The sequence below is a fragment of the Ovis canadensis genome, chromosome 2 (assembly GCF_042477335.2).
Source record: "Ovis canadensis isolate MfBH-ARS-UI-01 breed Bighorn chromosome 2, ARS-UI_OviCan_v2, whole genome shotgun sequence".
Taxonomy (NCBI): domain Eukaryota; kingdom Metazoa; phylum Chordata; class Mammalia; order Artiodactyla; family Bovidae; genus Ovis; species Ovis canadensis.
Window position 1 is genome coordinate 149,160,731 of NC_091246.1, and position 20,412 is coordinate 149,181,142.

Below are 20,412 nucleotides of genomic sequence, written 5' to 3' on the forward strand. Positions count from 1 at the left end.
CAGGAAGGTAGAAAGGTCATTTTAAGTCCTGGTTTCGGGTGTGTCAATGCTTGTCAGAACAACAGCAGGAAGACTGAGACAGAAAGTTGCATCTATCATAGAAGGATTTAAATTTTTTCTTTCTTTCTTTTTTTTTTTTTCGGTCTTGGGAAGAACAGCAAACCCCACCAGTTCCCTAGAGTCTGCGTTCTCACTTCCCAACTGATGTTGGGTTTAAGCAAAACTGCAGAGAAGCAAGCCCTCTCTAGGAAACCTCAGCGTCTTTGCAAACAAGGACAGCGGGTTGTTCTCTACTGTCGTTGCTCTCCCTCTCAGCTGGCAATCGGTCTGCCTTTCGATAGCAACCCAGGAAGGAGTGGCGCGCCCCAAACTCGCGAGGCTCTGCCAAGTACCAGAAGCTCTTCTTTGGAAGACAGAGGCTCCTCCTTTGGACGTGAGGCGCCCCTACCAGAGCGCGCGTTTGCAGAAACGGAAACCACTAGCTGCGCTGAAGTGAGTCAAGTGATGAAATCAAGACTGCATGGGAAGGAAGCTCACCCAATAGCTCACGAACCTAAGTGGTGACAGACGCTGCTGAACTCTGCTCCTGGAAACCCTACGAGCCAACCGTCGCTACTCTCATGAGGTGGTCCTCGGAGGCACGGGGCATCCCGATCTCCGGACAGAGCACCCCTTCATTTTGGCAAAAGGCAGAGGAAGAGAAGTGTGTCTGAGGGATATCTAGATCCTCTGGTTCCCTAAGGACTCAGACTGTCCTGGTTACAAGGTGACCCCTGACATCAGGTCAGTGCAGGACTCCCCGGGGCAGACAGGCTGAGACTCGCCCGGAACCGAGAACCAGCCTCACCTCTCGCGCGGACAGAGCAGCCGCGCGGCGGCCGCGCGCGGCCAGGGACTGCGCCCTCGCCCCGAGCGCGGACCTCGGTCCTCACCTGGGGCGCTCAGGTAGGGCTTGGGCGGGGCGGGAGGCTGGCGCGCAGGCGCGGGGCGGGGGCCTCGCCCCTGCCGACGTCGCAGGCTGGAGCTCACCTGGGAGCCTCCGAGAGGAAGCGGAGCCTCGGTTCGGCCTCTCCTGGCAACGCCGGAGGCCCAGCGGGAAGGCAGGAGGCGGCGGCGGAGGAGGAGCTGGACTAAGCGGCAACTGTAGCGACAGCAACCGGAGCCGTCGCCGCCGCCGCCGCCACCTGCACCTGGCGCCCGGCCCACGTCCAGCGCCCGCCGGGCCGCCGCTTCCCGCCGCCCTGCCCTGCCCTGCCCTGCCCACCCGCCAGGTGAGTCGGCGGGCCGGCGCTGGTGTCGGGGCGGGGGACCCGTTGCCCCAGGGCAGCATCGGAGGTGGGGAGGGGGGTCCGGTGGACGCGGAGGCTCACGTGGCGGGGGGACCGGGACGGTCCCGGTGGCCGGTTGGAGATGGTCTCGAGAGCGGTGTTTCAGTTGCCCTTCGGGAGAGGCCGAAAGGGGTGCCCGAGGCCGGGGGAGGTGACGCCCCGGGGGTCGCCCGGTCACCCGCGGTGCCCTCTGTAAGGAGGCTCCAGAAGATCCAGCCCCGGGCCGAAGTCCCGTGGGCCCGGAGCCTGTCCCTTTGAGGGTCGCGGACTGGGGGTGGGGTGGGGAGGTGGGAAGGGCAGGGAGCGGGGCGGGCGCGCTTCCTCTCGGCTAACAGGTTGCAGGTCTCCTCCCGCCCCGGTGCGGGTGCCGGAGCGGCGAGCCCGCGGCGGGAAGGGCAGAGCTTGGCAGACAACTTTCCCAGCCGGACCCCAGACAGTCCTAACTGGAAACCGCGGCCGCCGAGCCATTCGAATGGTTTCCGAGTGGTTTGGAAGGCGCTCTGTGGTCGGGACGCGGACATCCTTCTCTCTCTGTTTGGTCTCTGCACTTTTCCGGGTGCGCTCCCTAAGCCAGAGCTGCGCCCACTTTCCGGTTTGATCAAGAAGTTATTTTCTTCGTGTCAGGAGGAAATCCAACTGCCACTCACCGACCGCACACCATCTCGTTAAAGGACCTGTTGACTTAACAACCTGCATATCGCGGGTTTGGTCTGCCTGTGGCATATGACTCAAAGGTTCAAAAAAACTTTGTTTCAGGAACCTGCCACGTCTGAACCTGGGTGTGCCAGGCCCAAATTCCTTTCCCTGCCTAATTAGGCTTTCCTGAAGCCTAAGAAATGAGGGTAAAACCGGTGCTTACCTTAGATTTTTATTTTCTTTTCTTTCAAAGTCCATCAAAGTACTTCCTTCTCTCTCAAAAACTCATCCAAACACCTCATTTTAAAATTGATAAAATAACTCTTTCTGTTTTAAGAACTCCATGGAGTTACCAATTCTTCTGGTTTTCAAAATAGCTTATCAAGTGAACAGTGAACATAATTTGCTATAGAAGTTATGCTGCAATATTGAAGACATTTTAATTTGTATTATTAAAAAATCAAAGTCACTGCCTTTATTTAAGAATTTCTGGTTGTGGGGAAATCTATTGCTTTTTTTACTGTGCAAATTTTTCTTTGAATTTGTGGCTAAACTATGTAAGGTTTAAATCATGCCCTACAAATAAATTTCTTTGAATTTAACTTTTAATATCGGTAGTCTAGCATACATATTAGTTGAAACATTCTGAACAGTTTGTACCAAGCATCTTTCTTTTTGCATTACGTTTAACTAGCATTTTTACATAGAAATTTTAATAATAAACAGTCTCACTGTCTAGATTTTTTTACCTCTATCTTAGCTAATTTTTTTAAAACACAGTTTAAATTGAACACTTAGCATAAAATGCCTTAGGAAACACAAATGATTTTTTTAAGGTGCAGTTAAAATTAAAAATTCAATCACAGCACAATAGGAGATTATTAATGATCGCTTTAACCAGTGCGTTTTGTTTTTCATAAAAGAGCCTCACCTTCCCTCTTAATCTTCTCGCCATACAGAGAAATATATGTGCTAAATAGTGTTTAAAAATTAGATATGGGTATTGCTCTGTCTGAGGGGCTTCACAGGTGGGGTCAGTGGTAAAGAATCTATCTGCCAGTGCAGAGGATGAGAATTCGATCCCTGGGTGGGAAAGATCACCTGGAGAAGGAAACAGCAACCCATTCAAGTATTCTTGCCTGGGAATCCCATGGATAGAGGATCCTGGCAGACTACAGTCTGCAGGGTCATAGAGAGGACTGAGCAACTGAGCACACAGGCATTGCTCTCTGGTATTAGTTTAATCTTATTGATTATTGGGCCAGATGTTATTAGGTTATCTTTGCTTTTAATTTTAGAGAGAAATGTAATATATCTGCATCATCTAGAGTAACAGTGTGTCTCATTTAAACTATCTGTAAAATAGAAAAAATAATACTTCCCTAGATTAAGATATTGGGGACTTAAGTCAGAACTCCCTTCTAGCCCTGCCATTCTTAGGATCCCCTTCTCACTTTGGCTATCCAGCCAACCCATCTCCCAGCCAAGAGATTCTAACTTCAGTTCACCTAGCAAGTTAATAGTAGACATGGCCTTATTTGAGTGACTTGACTCAATCAAGACCCATGTTATCTTTTCTTTTCACCACCCACCTTCTCGTTTATCTTAAGATGTTTATCTTTCTGTCTTTCATATAGTTTGTAAGTCCTTTGTAATTACAGAACAGTCAATTGTTCTTTGTGCAGCTCTGATTTACTCTAATTTCTACTGTCCAGATGATGCCTGACTCCAGGGAGACTGAGTGAGGCTGTCAATCTTTTCTCTCGCTGTGAGCACATGTGTATTGATGATGACATGTGGCTTGATATTTTTAATCCTTCCTTGATTTCAGAGCCACATTTAATTTTTTGAGTCAACTTGGACTACATAATTTAGTCTTCTGATCTTTTATTATATTGGCTTAGAATGTATTTTAAGCCAATAAAACATCAGTGTTTTTAAAACTTTTTTTTTTGGACTGCAGTCCTCAGAATTGCATTCTATTCTTCAATACAATAGACTGAAGTATGTGTGTATATAAATGAAGCAAGGTTTACAAGGCAGTACTTAACCTTACAACTGGATGTTCTCTATTATTTACTGTAAAAAATATTGGTCCTAAAACACTGCATTGATTTTATGGGCCCAGATGGGCTGGAACCTACAATAAAAACAGTGATGTCCTATTGAATTTACATTTTTTTAAGGCTGATTTTTCTAGCAGTTTGTGTCTCTCTCTCTCACACACACACATTCATGGGGAAGAAAATCAAACTGTACTTTTAAAAATGTATAAAATTATATTGTAATCCTTATGAAACATTTATTGGATGGCTAGAGGCTCTAGGACCTTGTGCTAGACCAAATCTCTCAAACATTAGGAACTGCGTGAAAACTTATTGTACATCATTGTTATCGTAAATGAGTTCTCAGTATATTGTGGTATGTTTGGGGATAGAAAAAACTGGAAAGGTTTTTCTGAAGGGATTTCAGTGGTAACTATTATCAAATGAAAGCTTGAGAGAGAAAAAGAATTATGTCCACCTCTAAGTGCTAACTTTTATGGCTGAGTTATATGCTGGGTGGAGTGTGAAAAAAATTATAGTAAACCGGCAAGTTTATTCTTTGGTTTGTAGTTTGTTAATGTATATTTTCCTTTTACTATGAAACAAACAGAAGACATATTGTAGAAATCATACCATTTACCCACCCCCCTGCAAAGACTAGATTGGGAATTTGAGAAATTTGATTGGATCCCTAAAGGACCTGTAGGGATGTACGCTTGGAAGCTCTGATTGGATTGATTAAGCCTTCCATAGAAGCTTTTAATTTTAACCTGCCTTCGATTCCTGGTAAAAGGAATCTTTCTCCAAAAGCAAATATTACTGTTTTAATATTTTGGAAATGGTTAATGCCCAGATCATCTTCAGACATATTTAACTTTTTGGTCCATAGAATATGGGAATACATTTGTTATGCCAGATCTTTTATGATGGTAAAATCTTATTGAGAAAGAAAGATTTTTAATCCCCTATCTAATTATACATCTAGTTAGGATCAGAATGATTAGTTTGATATAATTTGAGTAATCAAAACACAATATGGGGCCAATAGCAGCAATGAATTCAAATTAGTGCCAGTAAAGACAAAAGACCAACATGCATTAACTTATGGCAAAGCAGAGACAAGACTGACTCTGAATTCTAGGTCATTAGTGACTACTGGCAATTAGATGAAATCTCCTTCAGTCGTTCTCTGGGTTGGCCTCATATTTTTGGCACTAAACAGAGATTATTTTCCCAAGTACACATTTTTCCCCTGTAATTGTTTCAGTCTCAAACTGTCCAAACTAGTTTTTTCATCTCATCTATCCCATTGCCTGCTGGACATCTTTAAGATGTCATAATTACCTGAGATTATACCTGTGTAAACCAGAACCTTCATCCCATCAAAACAGCAGCAGCAACAGCAAAAGACAACCTCTTTTACTTCCTGTATCTTCTTTATGAGCATTAGTACATTTACTGTATCTTATCTACAAATAAAACCAAAAGAATCTCTGACAAAAATTTTTTTGGTCAACTTATTTTTCAGTAGAAATCAGTGCATTTGCCGTGAAACCTGAGTGAATTGTCAGGAAGCTGTTTACCATCTACTCTGCTTGGTGGATGTGTCTGGCTGAAGAAATAGTTCTATGCTTGATTGTGTGTGTGTGTGCGCTAAGTCACTTCAAGCATGTCCGACTCTGCGACCCTGTGGACTATAGCCCTCCAGGCTCCTCTGTCCATGGGATTCTCCAGGAAAGAATACTGGAATGGATTGACATGCCCTTTTCCAGGGGATCTTCCTGACCCAGGGATTAAACCCTCCGCTCTTACGTCTCCTGCGTTGGCAGGCGGGTTCTTTACCACTAGTTCCACCTGGGAAGCCCCTCTGTGTTTGACTACGTGGCACCACCCAAGTGCTGCTGGGGGATACTCTGTTATATTGGGTATGTAAACCGTATCTCCTTTATAACATCCAAAATGTCTCAATTTTTGAAACATATTAGGCTCCTGGGATTTTGGAGAAGGGGTTATTGATCTGTATCACCATCCAGGTGTCATGCCAGAAATCCGGAGGTCATTTTTTACTCTTATTTTAACTTCTAGAACTATCAGAATACTGAATCTCTTTAAGGTTTTCCACTTATTTTTTTTTCTTTTTTCACAAATTCCTCTCCTATTTCTACTGCTCTAGTTCAGGGTCTCATCACCTTTTGTCTTGGGTACCATAGTCACCTGCCACCTGATATCTCAATGGATAATGTTAGGCTCAAATCCATCCCCAGAAGAACCCCTGAGGTGCTAATCTCTTTAAAAACATAAACCTGAACTTCTCTCTCCTCGGCTTCAAATCATGTAATGACTTTTCATAGCTCACAGGATAGAGAATCTATGGCCCTTAAGATGGCCCCACCAGATATGGCCCTTGTTTAACTATGGATTTATACTCAGAATTTTTTATTTCAGCAACAGATGTCATCGGGTTTTTTTTTTTGTTGTTGTTGTTGTTCCTCTGAACTGCCCAGAGCACCTTCCCTCTTATGTTTACTTCTATAACTTTTTCTGATTCTTAAGAGTCAACTGAGATCTTACATCATTTAGGATACTGCCACCCTAACCAACATACACTCCACATACACCTTGTAAGGTATAGTTCAGGCCGAGGCAGAAAGGAGAAACGACCTAAACAGAAGTAGGTTACCTTTATTCAGGCAAGGAGGGGCGACAGTTGGCCTAATGACCAGGCCGAGCACAGAGAGGGATCAGAGAGGCTCAATATTTATAGGGAGGTTTGTGGAAGCGATAAGGGAAACATTAATCAGGCGGGATGTTTTGGGTATTTTTTAGTTGAGATGGCATTTGTGGTTGGGCAGGGGGTGATAAGTCTTCTGTGCAGGTGTAGGGGGTGGAAGGTTTCTGGACAGGGGGTGATAAGTCCCAGATAGATGCAGTCGGCCTGGAGCATCAGGGCGGGACCTAAAGTTCTGTTTTGTTTTCTCCGAAGTTAGATGATTCAGCTAGAGCCTTTGAAACTGTTGTTTTCTTTTCTAGGCCCAAAAGACTACTTCACACCTGAGCTGGGTGAGGTGTCTTTTTATCATGTGACTTACATATGTGATATAATACAGTCTGCTGGCTCACCTGTGAACGCACACACAATTTTTATTAATAAATTATATGCAAAACATGTAAAATTTCTCTTTCCACTTAAACTATTATGGAATAAAAATATTGGAGTAAAAATGGCACAGAAAGAGAGAGGCATTGGGCAGGAAGTATATTTGCTTTTTTTATAGACATTGCAGAAATTGGGAAGTAGGAAACATACTTAATTAGGCTATTTAATTTATATAGATATTATTTCCATCTGATTTCTTTGAATTCAGTGTTATTTTTGTTCCTTTTGGTTCTGTTCCAAGATCTGGGTTTTACCATTTAGAAGTGAAAAGTTAATTTTGTGATTGAAATGCCTTGCAGCTTTTGTTTGCAAATATTCTGCAATTAAGTACATTTGTATTGGTGAGAAGTTTAGGAGATCAGCTTTCATGTAAAGAATATAATGTAATTAGACTAGACCAGAAAAGAAAAAAAAAAAGATGAAAGATTCCTTCCTGGAAGTCTCCCTTCACCAAGTTCTGTCAGTTTTACCTCTTAAATAAATAGTTTTCAAATCCATCTACTTTTCTCTATTCCTAGCACTAGCATCTCTTGCCTGAACTTTTGCCATGTCCTCCCTGTTGCCCCTCTGAACTTCTTTCTAGTTGCTTCTTCTCAGGGTACCTAGAGGGATCTTCTCAGAATATTGGTCTTAAGCCTTTCCTTACCTCAGGGTAAGTCAAACTCCTTAAGATGGCTTAAAGGCATGGCTTGATTTAGTTCCTGCCCAGAGCACATCTCTCTCATCATCATTCTCTGTTCTAGCTCTCAGCTATTAGTCACTCAGTCCTCTCTGACTCTCTATGACCCCATGGACTACAACGCACCAGGCTTCCCTGTCCATCAACAACTCCCAGAGCTTGCTCAAACTCATGTCCATTGAGTCGATGATGCCATCCAACCATCTCATCTTCTGTCATCCCCTTCTCCTCCCACCTTAAATCTTTCCCAGCATCAGGGTCTTTTCAAATGAGTCAGCTCTTCGCATGAGGTGGCCAAAGTATTGGAGCTTCAGCTTCAACATCAGTCCTTCCAGTGAATATTCAGGGTTGATTTCCTTCAGGATGAACTGGTTTGATCTCTTTGCAGTTCCAGGGACTCTCAAGAGTCTTCTCCAATACCGCAGTTGCTAGGCATCAATTCTTTGGTGCTCAGCTTTCTTTATTGTCCAGCTCTCACATCCATACATGACTACTGGAAAAACCATAGCTTTGACTAGATTGATCTTTGTTGGCAAGTAATGTCTTTGCTTTTTAATATGCTGTATAGGTTGGTCATAATTTTCCTTCCAAGGAGCAAGCGTCTTTTAATTTCATCGCTGCAGTCACCATCTGCAGTGATTTTGGAGCCTAAGAAAATAAAGTCAGCCACTGTTTCTACTGTTTCCCCATCTATTTGCCATGAAGTGATGAGACTGGATGCCATGATCTTAGTTTTTTGAATGTTGAGTTTTAAGCCAGCTTTTTTGTTCTCTCTTTCACCTTCATCAAAGGGCTCTTTAGTCCCTCTTGGCTTTCTGTCATAAGGGTGGTGTCATCTGCATATCTGAGGTTATTGATATTTCTCCCAGAAAACTTGACTCCAACTTTAGCTTTATGCCACCCAGCATTTCACATGATATACTCTACATATAAGTTAAATAAGAAGGGTGACAATATACAGCCTTGACATACTCCTTTCCCAATTTTAAACCAGTCCATTGTTCCATATCCGGTTCTAATTATTGCTTCTTGACCTGCATGCAGATTTTTCAGGAGGCAGGTAAGGTGGCCTGGTATTCCCAACTCTTTAAGAATTTTCCAGTTTGTTGTGATCTACACAGTCAAAGGCTTTGGTGTAGTCAGTAAAACAGAAGTAGATGTGTTTCTGGAACTCTTGCTTTTTTGATGATGCAACAGATATTGGCAATTTGATCTCTGGTTCCTCTGCCTTTTCTAAATCCAGCCTGAATATCTGGAGGTTCATGGTTCACGTATTGCTGAAGCCTGGCTTGGAGAATTTTGAGCATTACTTTGCTAGCATGTGAGATGAGTGCAGTTGTGCGGTAGTTTGAACATTCTTTGGTATTGTCTTCCTTTGGGATTCGAACTGACCTTTTCCAGTCCTGTGGCCATTGGTGAGTTTTCCAAATTTGCTGGCATAAAGAGTGCAGCATTTTAACAGCATCATCTTTGAGGATTTGAAATAGCTCAACTGGAATTCCATCACCTCCACTAGCTTTGTTTGTAGTGATGCTTCCTAAGGCCCACTTGACTTCCAGGATGTCTGGCTCTAGGTGAGTTATCATATCATTGTGATTATTTGGGTCATGAAAATCTTTTTTGTATAGTTCTTCTGTGTATTTTTGCCACCTCTTCTTAATATCTTCTGTTTCTGCTAGGTCCAGATCATTTCTGTCCTTTATTGTGCATGTCCTTTATTGTTCTAGCTCTACTAGTTTTTTTCTTTTCTTTTTTTTGCCAAGTCCCTCCTGCCTTTAGGTCATGTGCCATTCTTCCTGCCTGGAACTCTCCTTCCTCTTTCACCCTATCTAGCTAAAACTTACCTTCTGATTCCAATTTAAGCTCTTACTGTAACTGGAATTTTTTTTCATGGGTCTTTTTTCCCACCTCCAGCTATGGATTAAAGTGAAGACTGAAGCCTAAAGAGGTAAAGTCCTACTTAATACCTGGGAATATTACCTTAAATAAAATTAAAGTTTCCTCACAAAAGGAGCAGACTTTAGTATGTGACTCATATGTGTAAAAAATAGATTTTAGTTATTAATGCCTTTATATTTTTACCAAATAACAGTAGTTAATATTTATTGTCTCAATAAGTTTTAGTCCTCAGTTACTATTTTACTACTGAGCAGTTATGTGCCAGGCATATTTTAGGAACTTACGTGAATTAGTTGTTTAATTTTCAGAGCTGCTCTATGAAGTGCATGTTTTTTCCACCTAATTTAGAGATAGGAAAATTGAAGAATAAGTGATTTTCCTCTGTCCACAAGTCTAGTGACATGTCAGAGCCGAGATTCAAATCTAAGTAGTCTCATTCCAAATCCTATACTTCCCCTGACTTATATGTAAATAAAATTAAGTAGGATTTAAAAGATTCTTCGGTAGCAACAGAAATCCTCTCAACCCTGATCTCCCCCAATCGTGCTATGAGAAGGCAATCACTTTCACCTCTTTTAGATGTTTCTTCCCATTTTTACCTTTTGAGATAATATGCTTATACTGCTATTTCTTAATGTATTATTTTGACATTACCTACTGACTTCCCATATGGTAGATAAATGTTAAGCTTTTTCACACACATACTCATTGCACTCCCTACCTTGATTTCCCAATAGATGTCACAATATAGTCCCACATTTTGTTGGCATTTTAGTATGTATTTATTGTTGTGAAATCTTGTTCACCACTGAGCCGAGCAAGTCTATAATGAACATGCTTCCTTGTAGAATTTTAAAAAATCTTTGAGTTAATCATAAACTCACCTAAGAAGAAAGAACATGTTTAGTTTTTCCGTATATGGTTTTCTATATAATCCAACACTGTCTCAGTAAGATTTTTTTCACCTAATCAAACCTATCAAATTCATGGGTCCCTTCCTAGAGCTCTCTGTCTTCTTGTTTCTGTTTGGACTATTGCTTTCTAGTCCTGTTCCATAGTAATTGTTTGGGCTTTTTCTTTGCTGACATTTCTGACAGAGTTCGTGTTTATTAGATACCATGACTTCTATTGTTTTTGTGCTCCCTAATTTGGATGGAACACCCCCACATCCAGTAGCCCTTTTCCTTTCACTGTGTCCTCTAATACCCAGTTTTCCTCTCTGGAGGCAATTAATGCTTTTTTCTTTAAAAAAATAAATAAAAACAATATGTGTATATTTTCTCTGTTTTTGAAATGCAAATAAATTTTTTTCCCATTTAACTATATTATGGAACATCATATCAGCATATAAAGTTGCTTGTTTGTTTTTAACTTTGCTTACTATTCCATCATATGACTCTATCATTACTTATTTATCTAGTTCCCTTTTGGTAGAGTAGTAGGCTGTTTCAACCTTTGATATTAAAAAGAATGCTTTACCCTGGAGAAGAAAATGGCAACCCATTCCAATATTCTTGCCTGGAAAATCCAATGGACAGAGGAGCCTGGTGGGCTAGAGTTCATGGGGTCGCAAAGAGTCGGACATGACTTAGCAACTAAACAACAACAACAAACATGGAAGCTGTTCTTTTTTCTTTTTACTTTTATATGTTTTAGAATTTTCCATAATAGAAACTTTTTAAAAAAGAATTCTTTAATGTAAAAACTTTACAGCTTTTTATTTGAATACTAACATATGTGTGGGATAAATTTCTAGAAGTTATTCTCATACTTGATTGGGTTATTCTCATACTCATACAAAGTATTCTCCATACTTTCATGGAGCTTTGGATAGTATGAGACCTTGCATGTTTGATGATTCTGCATCAAATGGGGTGAGAATAAAGGGTAAAAGAATAAGTGGGTAATACTGGTGATAAGTGGGCCCTTCTGGAGAACAATTAATAGTGCATAGAGGGTTTCTGATGCAAATTGTTTTCTTTGAGCTTTTGACCATGACATTTTTCAGATATGACCCATCTTTTTGAACTTTGTCATCACCTCCTTTAGTGTTCATGGCTTCTTGCTCCATTATTTTAGCTCCAGGTCTACCCCTGAAGTAATCCAGAGCAGAGACTATGTTGTTATTTTTCAGTCACTTAGTTGTGTCCAGCTTTTTTGTGACCCCCATGGACTGTAGCCTGCCAGGTTCCTCTGCCCATGGGCAGGAATACTGAAGTGGATTGCTATTTCCTTCCCCAGAGGATCCTCCTGACCCAGGGAGTGAATCTGCATCTCCTGAATTGCAGGCAGATTCTTTACCACTGAACCACCAGGGAAGCCCAAGCTTGTCATTAAGTGGTCTTTTTCAGCAAGCCAAGAACCTATCTTTAATGCACTTCACAGCTTAACAACCTTCCCAGCCTCCACACTGATTTATCTGTTGAGTTCAGCTAACTCTTATTTCCAAATCATATCCTGAGCCTCCACACCTCTTCTGCTCTCACCTGGATTACTTTTACTAGTCTCCTAATTGCCTTCAGCCTCCTCTTTGGCTTTCCCAACCATCTCCCCTCAGGGGGAAAAAAATCCATATTCATCACAGCTTCAAGAGCAATCATTTTAAATTTCAGTTCTGATTAGTTCATCACCCTGCTTAAAAGCCATTAAAGCCTCTTCCCTTTGCCTGAAGGTTTAAGTGTTAATACAGATCCCACAGAATTAGGTACCCCTCCCTTCTCTACACGGAGCTTGGCATTCAACATGTGTTTCATAGGCCTCAGTGTGTGGTATCGTCCTGACAAAAATTGCCCTACTTGAGGTCATCTGTTGAAAGGAGAATTAAAGTTTAGGCTGACATTGTTTTATTTCCAACTGAAACATACATTAAAAGGGTTTTTTCATACTTTGACCATAGGATGCAGAAATTTCAAATGGTAACTGAATCAGTGGAGGGATATCGTGTGCTTCAAATTAGGCACATGTCTGGCCTAATCTTAAAGGAAGACATTGCTTTTATGTATAATTAAAATAAATAATGTTATGGATTTATGGAGAATTTATTTTGTTCTTTTATATCTGGGGATGTATTAGCTAATGGAAATGGGGTAAGTAAGGGAAATATATAAATGCTGAGGTGGAAGTTTTTCTTTTTTTTAAATTTCTAGTCTAGAGGGTTGGCAAACTACAGCCCCTGGGCCAAATTCAGTCTACCACTTGTTTTTGTAGAGAAAATTTTATGAGAACCAGCTATGCCATTTTATTTATATATTGTCTATAGCTGTTTCTACACCACAAAAATAAGAGTTGAGGGGTTGCAATACAGATGATACAGCCCACAGAGCAAAAAAGATTTACTGTTTTGCCCTTTCCAGAGAGTTTGCTGACACTTTCTAGAGAGGAATGGAAGTTGAGAGCTTGAAAGCAAATATTTACTAAATGAGTTGTGCATAAACCTGTAGAAAGATGAATGCAAAGGGATAAAGGTTTGAGCAAGCAATCTTCACTTCTCCCCTATTTCTTAATATTCTGAGGCCTCAAAAGGAGAGTGCGTGGACAGGCATATATCTGCAACTTGTGAGTTTTGGACTCCAAAAGGAATGTTTGATTGGATTTATTGTATGCAACTTGCACACACATCTTCCAACTGTATTCCATGACAAGGCCCCATGCACACTTCCTTCACTAAGATATTGAGAAAAAAACAATGAAGGGGTCCCTGCATTGTTGAAAAAAACTATAGTTGCTATCTTTAGTAACCCATTGAGATTGGCTCCCTAATTTCAGTGGAGATGGTGGAATCCTATAGCAGCAGAAACCAAGTGGCAGCATTTAACCACCAAGGATGAATCGGGTTACCTGTGTAATAAAGGAAAGCAGGGACATAGGTGTAATCAGAAGGTATTGGCCCTCAGATGGGGCCAAAACCTCAAATGGTTTTATGGGTAAAGTCATCAACAGACTTCTGGCATTTTGTGTATTTCACAGGAGAAGCTCTAGATCTGGTAGCAAAAAGCTTTAGTGGCCACAGTTGAGAATCATGACCTTTCATCCAGTTGCCAAACCGAAATCAGTTCCCAAGTCGAGAGTGATTTGATTGATGTGGCGGCCTGTTCCCCTCGAGGAAGAACACTGTATCACTGCCTCAAGCATATACCATAAACCCGTCTCTAAGACTGAGCGACTGAACTGAACTGAACTGAAGCCCTTCCCAAAGGAAGGAACCTGTAGCCATTTGTTAAACTGCATTTTGAGGAAAAGGAAATAATCATAGCTTTCACACTTAATTCCTGAGGACCGAAAATATCCTTGTGGTCCACCAGTCAAAATGGGGACTTAGAATGGCCATGGAATATATGGAGTCTTAGCTCAGGCCTGACTCACAGTGTGCTCAGATGGTCAGAAGATCCACTCTGTGGATCTTATTTCCCCAGTTTCTCAAAGTATAATTGGAATAGATATACAAGATAACTATATTAGCTTTCTAAATCACAGATCCAGGACCACTATGGTAGGGGACCTAAATGGAAGACCTTAGGACTTTTCCCTTGTAAGACAGTAGATCAGAAGCAATGCCATACCCCAGAGGAAATTGTTGAGTTTAATGCCACCATCAAAGATTTGAAATAAGACTAGTGATATTTATCACATCTCCATTTACCTCACTTATTTGGCCTGTGCAAAAGTTGGATAGATCTTAGAGAATGACTGGACTACCATAAATCGAATCCTTGGCTGATTCCACATCATAGCTGACCTTTGAACAATATGCAGGTAGGGGCACCAACCCTCCAAATAGTTAAAAATCTGAATATAATTTATAGTCAGCCTTCCAACTGTGTAGTTTCTCTGTATTGGCAGTTCTGCATCCGCAGATCCAAAAACCTCAGATCACATAATATGTTTTCACTGTTGAAAACATACACGTGTAAGTGGACTCATTCATTTCAAACCCATGTTGTCCAAGGAGCAGCTGCAGTTGCTGACCCAGATATAGTATCTTTACTTGATCAAATCAGCACAGCCCCTGGCTTTTGGTGTGTACCTACTGATATGATGAATTTACCAGGACTACCAAAAGCAGTTTGCTTTTATTTAGCAGGGCCAACCATATAGTATCACAGTTTTGCCTCAGGGTCAGGTTAGTCCTTCTGTTCTAGAAATCGTAATCATCCCAACATTCCACAAAACATCACACTGGCCTACTGTTGATGCTATTTTATTGATTGTATCCAATGAGCAGGAAGTACTTGGTACTTTAGATATCTTAGTAAAGTATATGAGAACCAGAGGGTAATATTGATAATTGATAACCAGCGGGTATATTAGCAGAGGGTAATATTGATAATTCAGCCCCACAAAAATTTAAGAACACTTATAAGTAACATTTCTGGATATTCAGTGGTCACTGTGCCCAAAAGGCCCTTCTGGATTTTGAGGCAACGTGTACTACCTTTAAACATGCCACTTCAGCCTGTCTACAGAGTAACCTATAAGGTTGCTAGTTTTGAAAGACGATCAGAGCAAGAAAAGGCTGTGCAGCAAGTCCGGGACATATGCATACTGTGCTCCCAATCTGGCTGTGTGACCTAGCAGAGTCAATGATTTTCTGAGTGTCTACAGGAAATGGAGAGGCTGTACAGAGCCTCTGACAAGCACCAAAAGCAGAATCACAGTGCAGATTTCTGAGATATTGAAGTAAACCTCTGACTTCTTTAGCTAACTCTTCACCCTTTGACACACAGCCTTTGAAACATTTTTTGGTTTGCTACCGGGTAGATCTTGAATACATGAATGTAGGGTGTCAGTTTATCATGTGGACCAGACTTCTCATCACTGAGTGTTGTCTGAGCTACCTTGCCATGAAGTTGGCCATTCTCAGCAACAATCTGTCATCAAGTGGAAATGGTATTGTCAGGGAGAGGGAAATGTCCTCCTCTGCTCCTCCCGAGTCCCTGTGACTGGACTAATAATAAAATTGACATGAGAGTCTAACAGAAATAAAAGAAACGACTTTTAATGCACGCACACAGAGTTCTCATGGAAGATGGGACCTAAGAAGTGGCCAGAGTAGGCATCTTTTATACTTTTTACACAAAGAAACAATAAAACTTGTGAGGAATTGATAGGACAAAGAAACTTAGGCGTTGAGTGCTCAGTTGGTAAAGGAGCTAAACAATTTGGGCTGTAGTAGTAAATTATAGAAGTAACAAAGTGTGTGTGTATGTTTAATACAGGTTTCTTGGCCACAGATTCCTTGTCTCTGGCAATAGGGTGTCCTCTACCTACAGATGGAGAGCATGCCCCCATTCACATGAGAGATTTATTTCCTGCTCTCTGGTATACAGGAGGGCTGAAGGGTCCCTCTTTCATTGGATGTTTCTTTTTTTTTTTTTTAGTTAGTCATGTTTGACTCTTTGAGACCCCATGTACTATAGCCCCCTCCCGGCTCCTCTGACTGTGGAATTTTCTAGGCAAGAATACTGGAGTGGGTGGCCATTCTCTTCTCCTGGGGATCTTCCTGACCCAGGGATCAAACCTGGGTCTCCTGCATTGCAGGCAGGTTCTTTACCATCTGAGCCACTAGGGAAGCCCAGATGTTTCATAAGTAACTTTAATTCAAAATAATATGCCATTGGGGTGTATTTGGTGGGGAGGTCTAGCCCTCAGCCCCAGTAGTATGTAAGGGACAGAGCTTGTGCAAATTTGAAAAGTACGAGCAAATGACTCGGACTCGGACTCCTTTGATAGCAGCTCCTATTGTATTTCTCAAGCCTGTCTGGAGAAACTGGGAGACAGATTGGTTATAGGGGAGTCTGCAGAATACGCTGGTATCATTCAAGAGCTGATACCCAGCAAGAGAATTCCAGAAAAACATCTACTTCTGCTTTATTGGCTATGCTAGGGCCTTGAACTGTGTGGATCACAACAAACTGTTGGGAATACCAGATGATCTTGCCTGCCTCCTCAGAAACCTGTTTGCAGGTCAAGAAGCAACAGTTAGAACCGGACATGGAGAAATGGACTGGTTTAAAATTGGGAAAGGAGTATGTCAAGGCTGTATATTGTCACCCTGTTTATTTAACTTTTATGCAGAGTACATCATGTGAAATGCTGGGCTGGATAAAGCTAAAGTTGGAATCAAGTTTTCTGGGAGAAATATCAATAACCTCAGATATGCAGATGACTCCACCCTTATGACAGAAAGCCAAGAGGGACTAAAGAGCCCTTTGATGAAGGTGAAAGAGAGAATAAAAAGCTGGCTTAAAACTCAACATTCAAAAACTAAGATCATGGCATCTGGTCCCATCACTTCATGGCAAATAGATAGGGAAACAATGGAAACATTGAGAGAGTTTTTCTTAGGCTCCAAAATCACTGCAGATGGTAACTGCAGCCATAAAATTAAAAGATGCTTGCTCCTTGGAAGAAAAGCTATGACAAACCTAGACAGCATATTAAAAAGCAGAGACATTACTTGCCAACAAAGGTCCATCTAGTAGTCATGTATGGATGTGAGAGTTGGACCATAAAGAAGGTTGAGTGCTGAAGAATTGATGCTTTTGAACTGTGGTGTTGGAGAAGACTCTTGAGAGTCCCTTGGACTGCAAAGAGATCCAACCAGTCCATCCTAAAGGAAATCAGTCCTGAATATTCATTGGAAGGGCTGATTCTGAAGCTGAAGTTCAAATACTTTGGCCACCTCATGTGATGAGCTGACTCATTAGAAAAGACCTTGATGCTGGGAAAGACTGAGAGCAAGAAGAGAAGGAGGTGGCAGAGGATGAGATGGTTGGATGGCATCACAGATTCAGTGGACATGAGTTTGAGCAAACTGGGAGACAGTGAAGGACAGAGAAGTCTGGCATACGGCAGTCCGTGGGGTCACAAAGGTCAGACACGACTGAGCGACTAAACAACAAATTCAGGAGTGGATAGCTATAGCACTACAACTCTCGTCATTGTAAAGGGCAGTGGAGAAGGAAAATTCTCCCAGTAGGCAGAATTTTGAATAGTAGATGTGATTTGTATAGTGTATCTGAAATGAGAGATGCCAGCAGTAAAGGTATATAGTGTGCCGTGGGCAGTTGCTCATGGTTCAGCTGTATGGTTAGGGACTTAGGAGAAACAAGATTGGAAGATTGGTGACAAGGAATTTTGAGGGAGTGGTATAAGGATGGACTTTTCAAAAAGGGGAGATCCTGAAGAAACTCATTTTCCATCTGAATGCCCACCATGGAGCACCTATTTCTCTTAATAATGAAGTGGACAGAATTATACACTCGGATGTCGGTTAGCCTTTCTCCTGTCTCCCCTAGTGTATATGCTGAGGACCCATGCATAGTAGCCGTGGTGGCAGAAGCGGAGGCTATATGGGCACAACATGGACTTCTTTCTAAAGTTGCCTGGCTAGTGCTACTGCTGAGTTCTTAGTCAATGAGAAATCAACATTGAGTGCCTAGGGGCACCAGCCAGCCACTGGGTGACAGGTTGATTATATCTGACTTTCCATCACTGAGGGAGCAGAGATTTATCCTCATTAAAATAGACAAATATTCAGGATATGGATTTGCTTTATCTGCCAGCATTAACAGCACAGAATGCTTGCAGACAGACTTCACTCATAATGAATAGTGGGAGAAGGAAGCCGTGAAGATCAGTTATGGTCTCGTGGCCAATGAGATAAATGAGGATTGTAGTAGCTTTGCACATGTTTCTGTTGCTTTTTGTATGTATGTGTGTGTTTGTATCTGCTGCCGGTTTTCTTCTTTCCTTCCCATTTTTTTTCTAATATTACACTAGAAGTTGTTAGAAGTTAAGGTTATAATTTAGTCTTTAGGTGACAGAATGTTAGGTGGGACTGTGACAGAATTGGAGAAGTAATTCACATAGTCCTAACAGTGGATACAATGGCTGCTGGCAGTCTGTGTCTCCTCATTTTGAGGTTTTGCCCTTCACTTGTGAGAAGGGCACATCTTGTTTGGTGGAATATAGTTATTTTGCTCTTGTGCTATACTTTTCAATAGCCCTACTATGTACACACTGGGAACCCATGAGAGATCTGGCTGTTCAACTTTTATCTCAGGCACTAGCTTGGAGCTACACTGGCCCAAGGTGCACATGAAAATACACTAGAGTCCTGCCGGGGACAGCTCTTCAGCTCCATCAGCACCCAGTTTTCCTGAGCACCTAGCAAATTCCGGGGTTTGATACCTTGGCTAGGAATGATTCCTTTCAGGGCCCCAGAGGGAGTGTCTACACTAGGGCACCCCATGACTCTTTCTCTATTAGGGAGCCAGGGCTCTCCCATCTCCATTAAGATCTCTGGATCTCAGCCCTTGTGATGGGATAGTTCTTGGGCCTTCAGCTCAGCTTAGGGGTGGTGGTTGCCCCTTATATCTACCATATCTGTGTTCTTTACAATTCTTGTTAACTCCTACTAGCCAATTCCCTGTTACTCCAGTTCTCTCTTAATAATAGATTAACCTTTCCTTGTTCAAATCAGTATGTACTTTGTTTCCTTGCTAATCCCAAAGCCGTCAGCTGTGGTGGTTCACTAGCTAAGTCGTGTCCCACTCTTGCAACCTCATGGACTGTAGCCCACCAGACTCCTCTGTCCATGGGATTTCCCAGGCAAGAATAGTGGAGTGAGTTGCCATTTCCTTCTCCAAGGAATCTTCCTGCCCCAGGGATTGAACCTGGGTCGCCTGCGTTGCAGGCGGATTCTTATGCCACAAATAATCAACTTAGTATAACTTTCGTGTGTTATGTGAAATTCATTCATAGGTGCAGACGTGGCAGGAGGTAGTATTTGAGCCTCCCTACCTGGTTACCCCCATAGATAAGTGTAACTCCATAATGACTTTTTTGTTCCAAATATAAAGATAGGTTGGCTAGTCCACAAATCAAGATCTACAACCTTTCACCTAAGATACATTAATGGAGATGTTTATCTGACCAGATATGGTTTAGAAGTTGAATGTCTGACCATGCTCTTTTCCTTACTAAAGCCTGTGCTTCGCAGTCACTGGAAGTCAAACCTATCACTAGGCTTTTGTCTCAACCTGCAGATACCTTGGTTCAGAAGCCATCCTGCTTTATGACAAAGGCCATCCTACTTTATGACAATTTCATGCATGTTGTTGTCTGCTGGTGGCCTTTTCCAGTCACCCAGCACAATTTTACTTGGTGTTTAGCTGGGATCCTGGGGTCTGTCTGCTGTGTGTGGCTGTCTCCATGTAGTCTGCTTTGTATTAGTGTCTGTCACTTGTCATCCATCCGGAAGTTACTTCCTGCTCAGAATCGTTGACAAGAATGTGAATGTGGGCTTAAACATAATCAGAACTAAGAAACTATAAGTAGCAAATCATCATGAAATTTTATTCCACCAATAAAGACAAACAGAAATGACTTCCTACCACTCCTCTGTTCATTAACATTTCCAACAGCAGATGACAGGCATTTAAAATTTCTGCCCAAGACTTAAGTGAAAGTCGCTCAGTTGTTTCCGACTATTTGCAACCCCATGGTCTGTACAGTCCATGGATTTCTCCAGGCCAGGATGCTGGAGTGGATAGTTCCCTTCTCCAGGGGATCTTCCCAACCCAGTGATTGAACCCAGGTCTCCCACATTGCAGGCAGATTTTAACTGAGCCACAGGGGATGCCCAAGAATATTGGAGTGGGTTAG

General features: G+C 42.0%; 1 protein-coding gene across 3 annotated transcripts in view; it reads left to right on the forward strand.

Annotated features, from left to right (window-relative positions):
* The first annotated feature begins 225 nt into the window (after positions 1-225).
* Positions 226-20,412, forward strand: part of GALNT3 (polypeptide N-acetylgalactosaminyltransferase 3) — a 50,993-nt gene continuing 30,806 nt past the window's right edge. The window contains exon 1 of one of the 3 annotated variants that reach the window (XM_069574320.1): positions 226-783. The gene's annotated coding sequence lies outside the window, so the exon portion shown is untranslated. Of the gene's footprint in view, positions 1,272-20,412 lie in introns of all 3 variants that reach the window. The other 2 variants (XM_069574319.1, XM_069574321.1) reach the window with 2 other exon arrangements.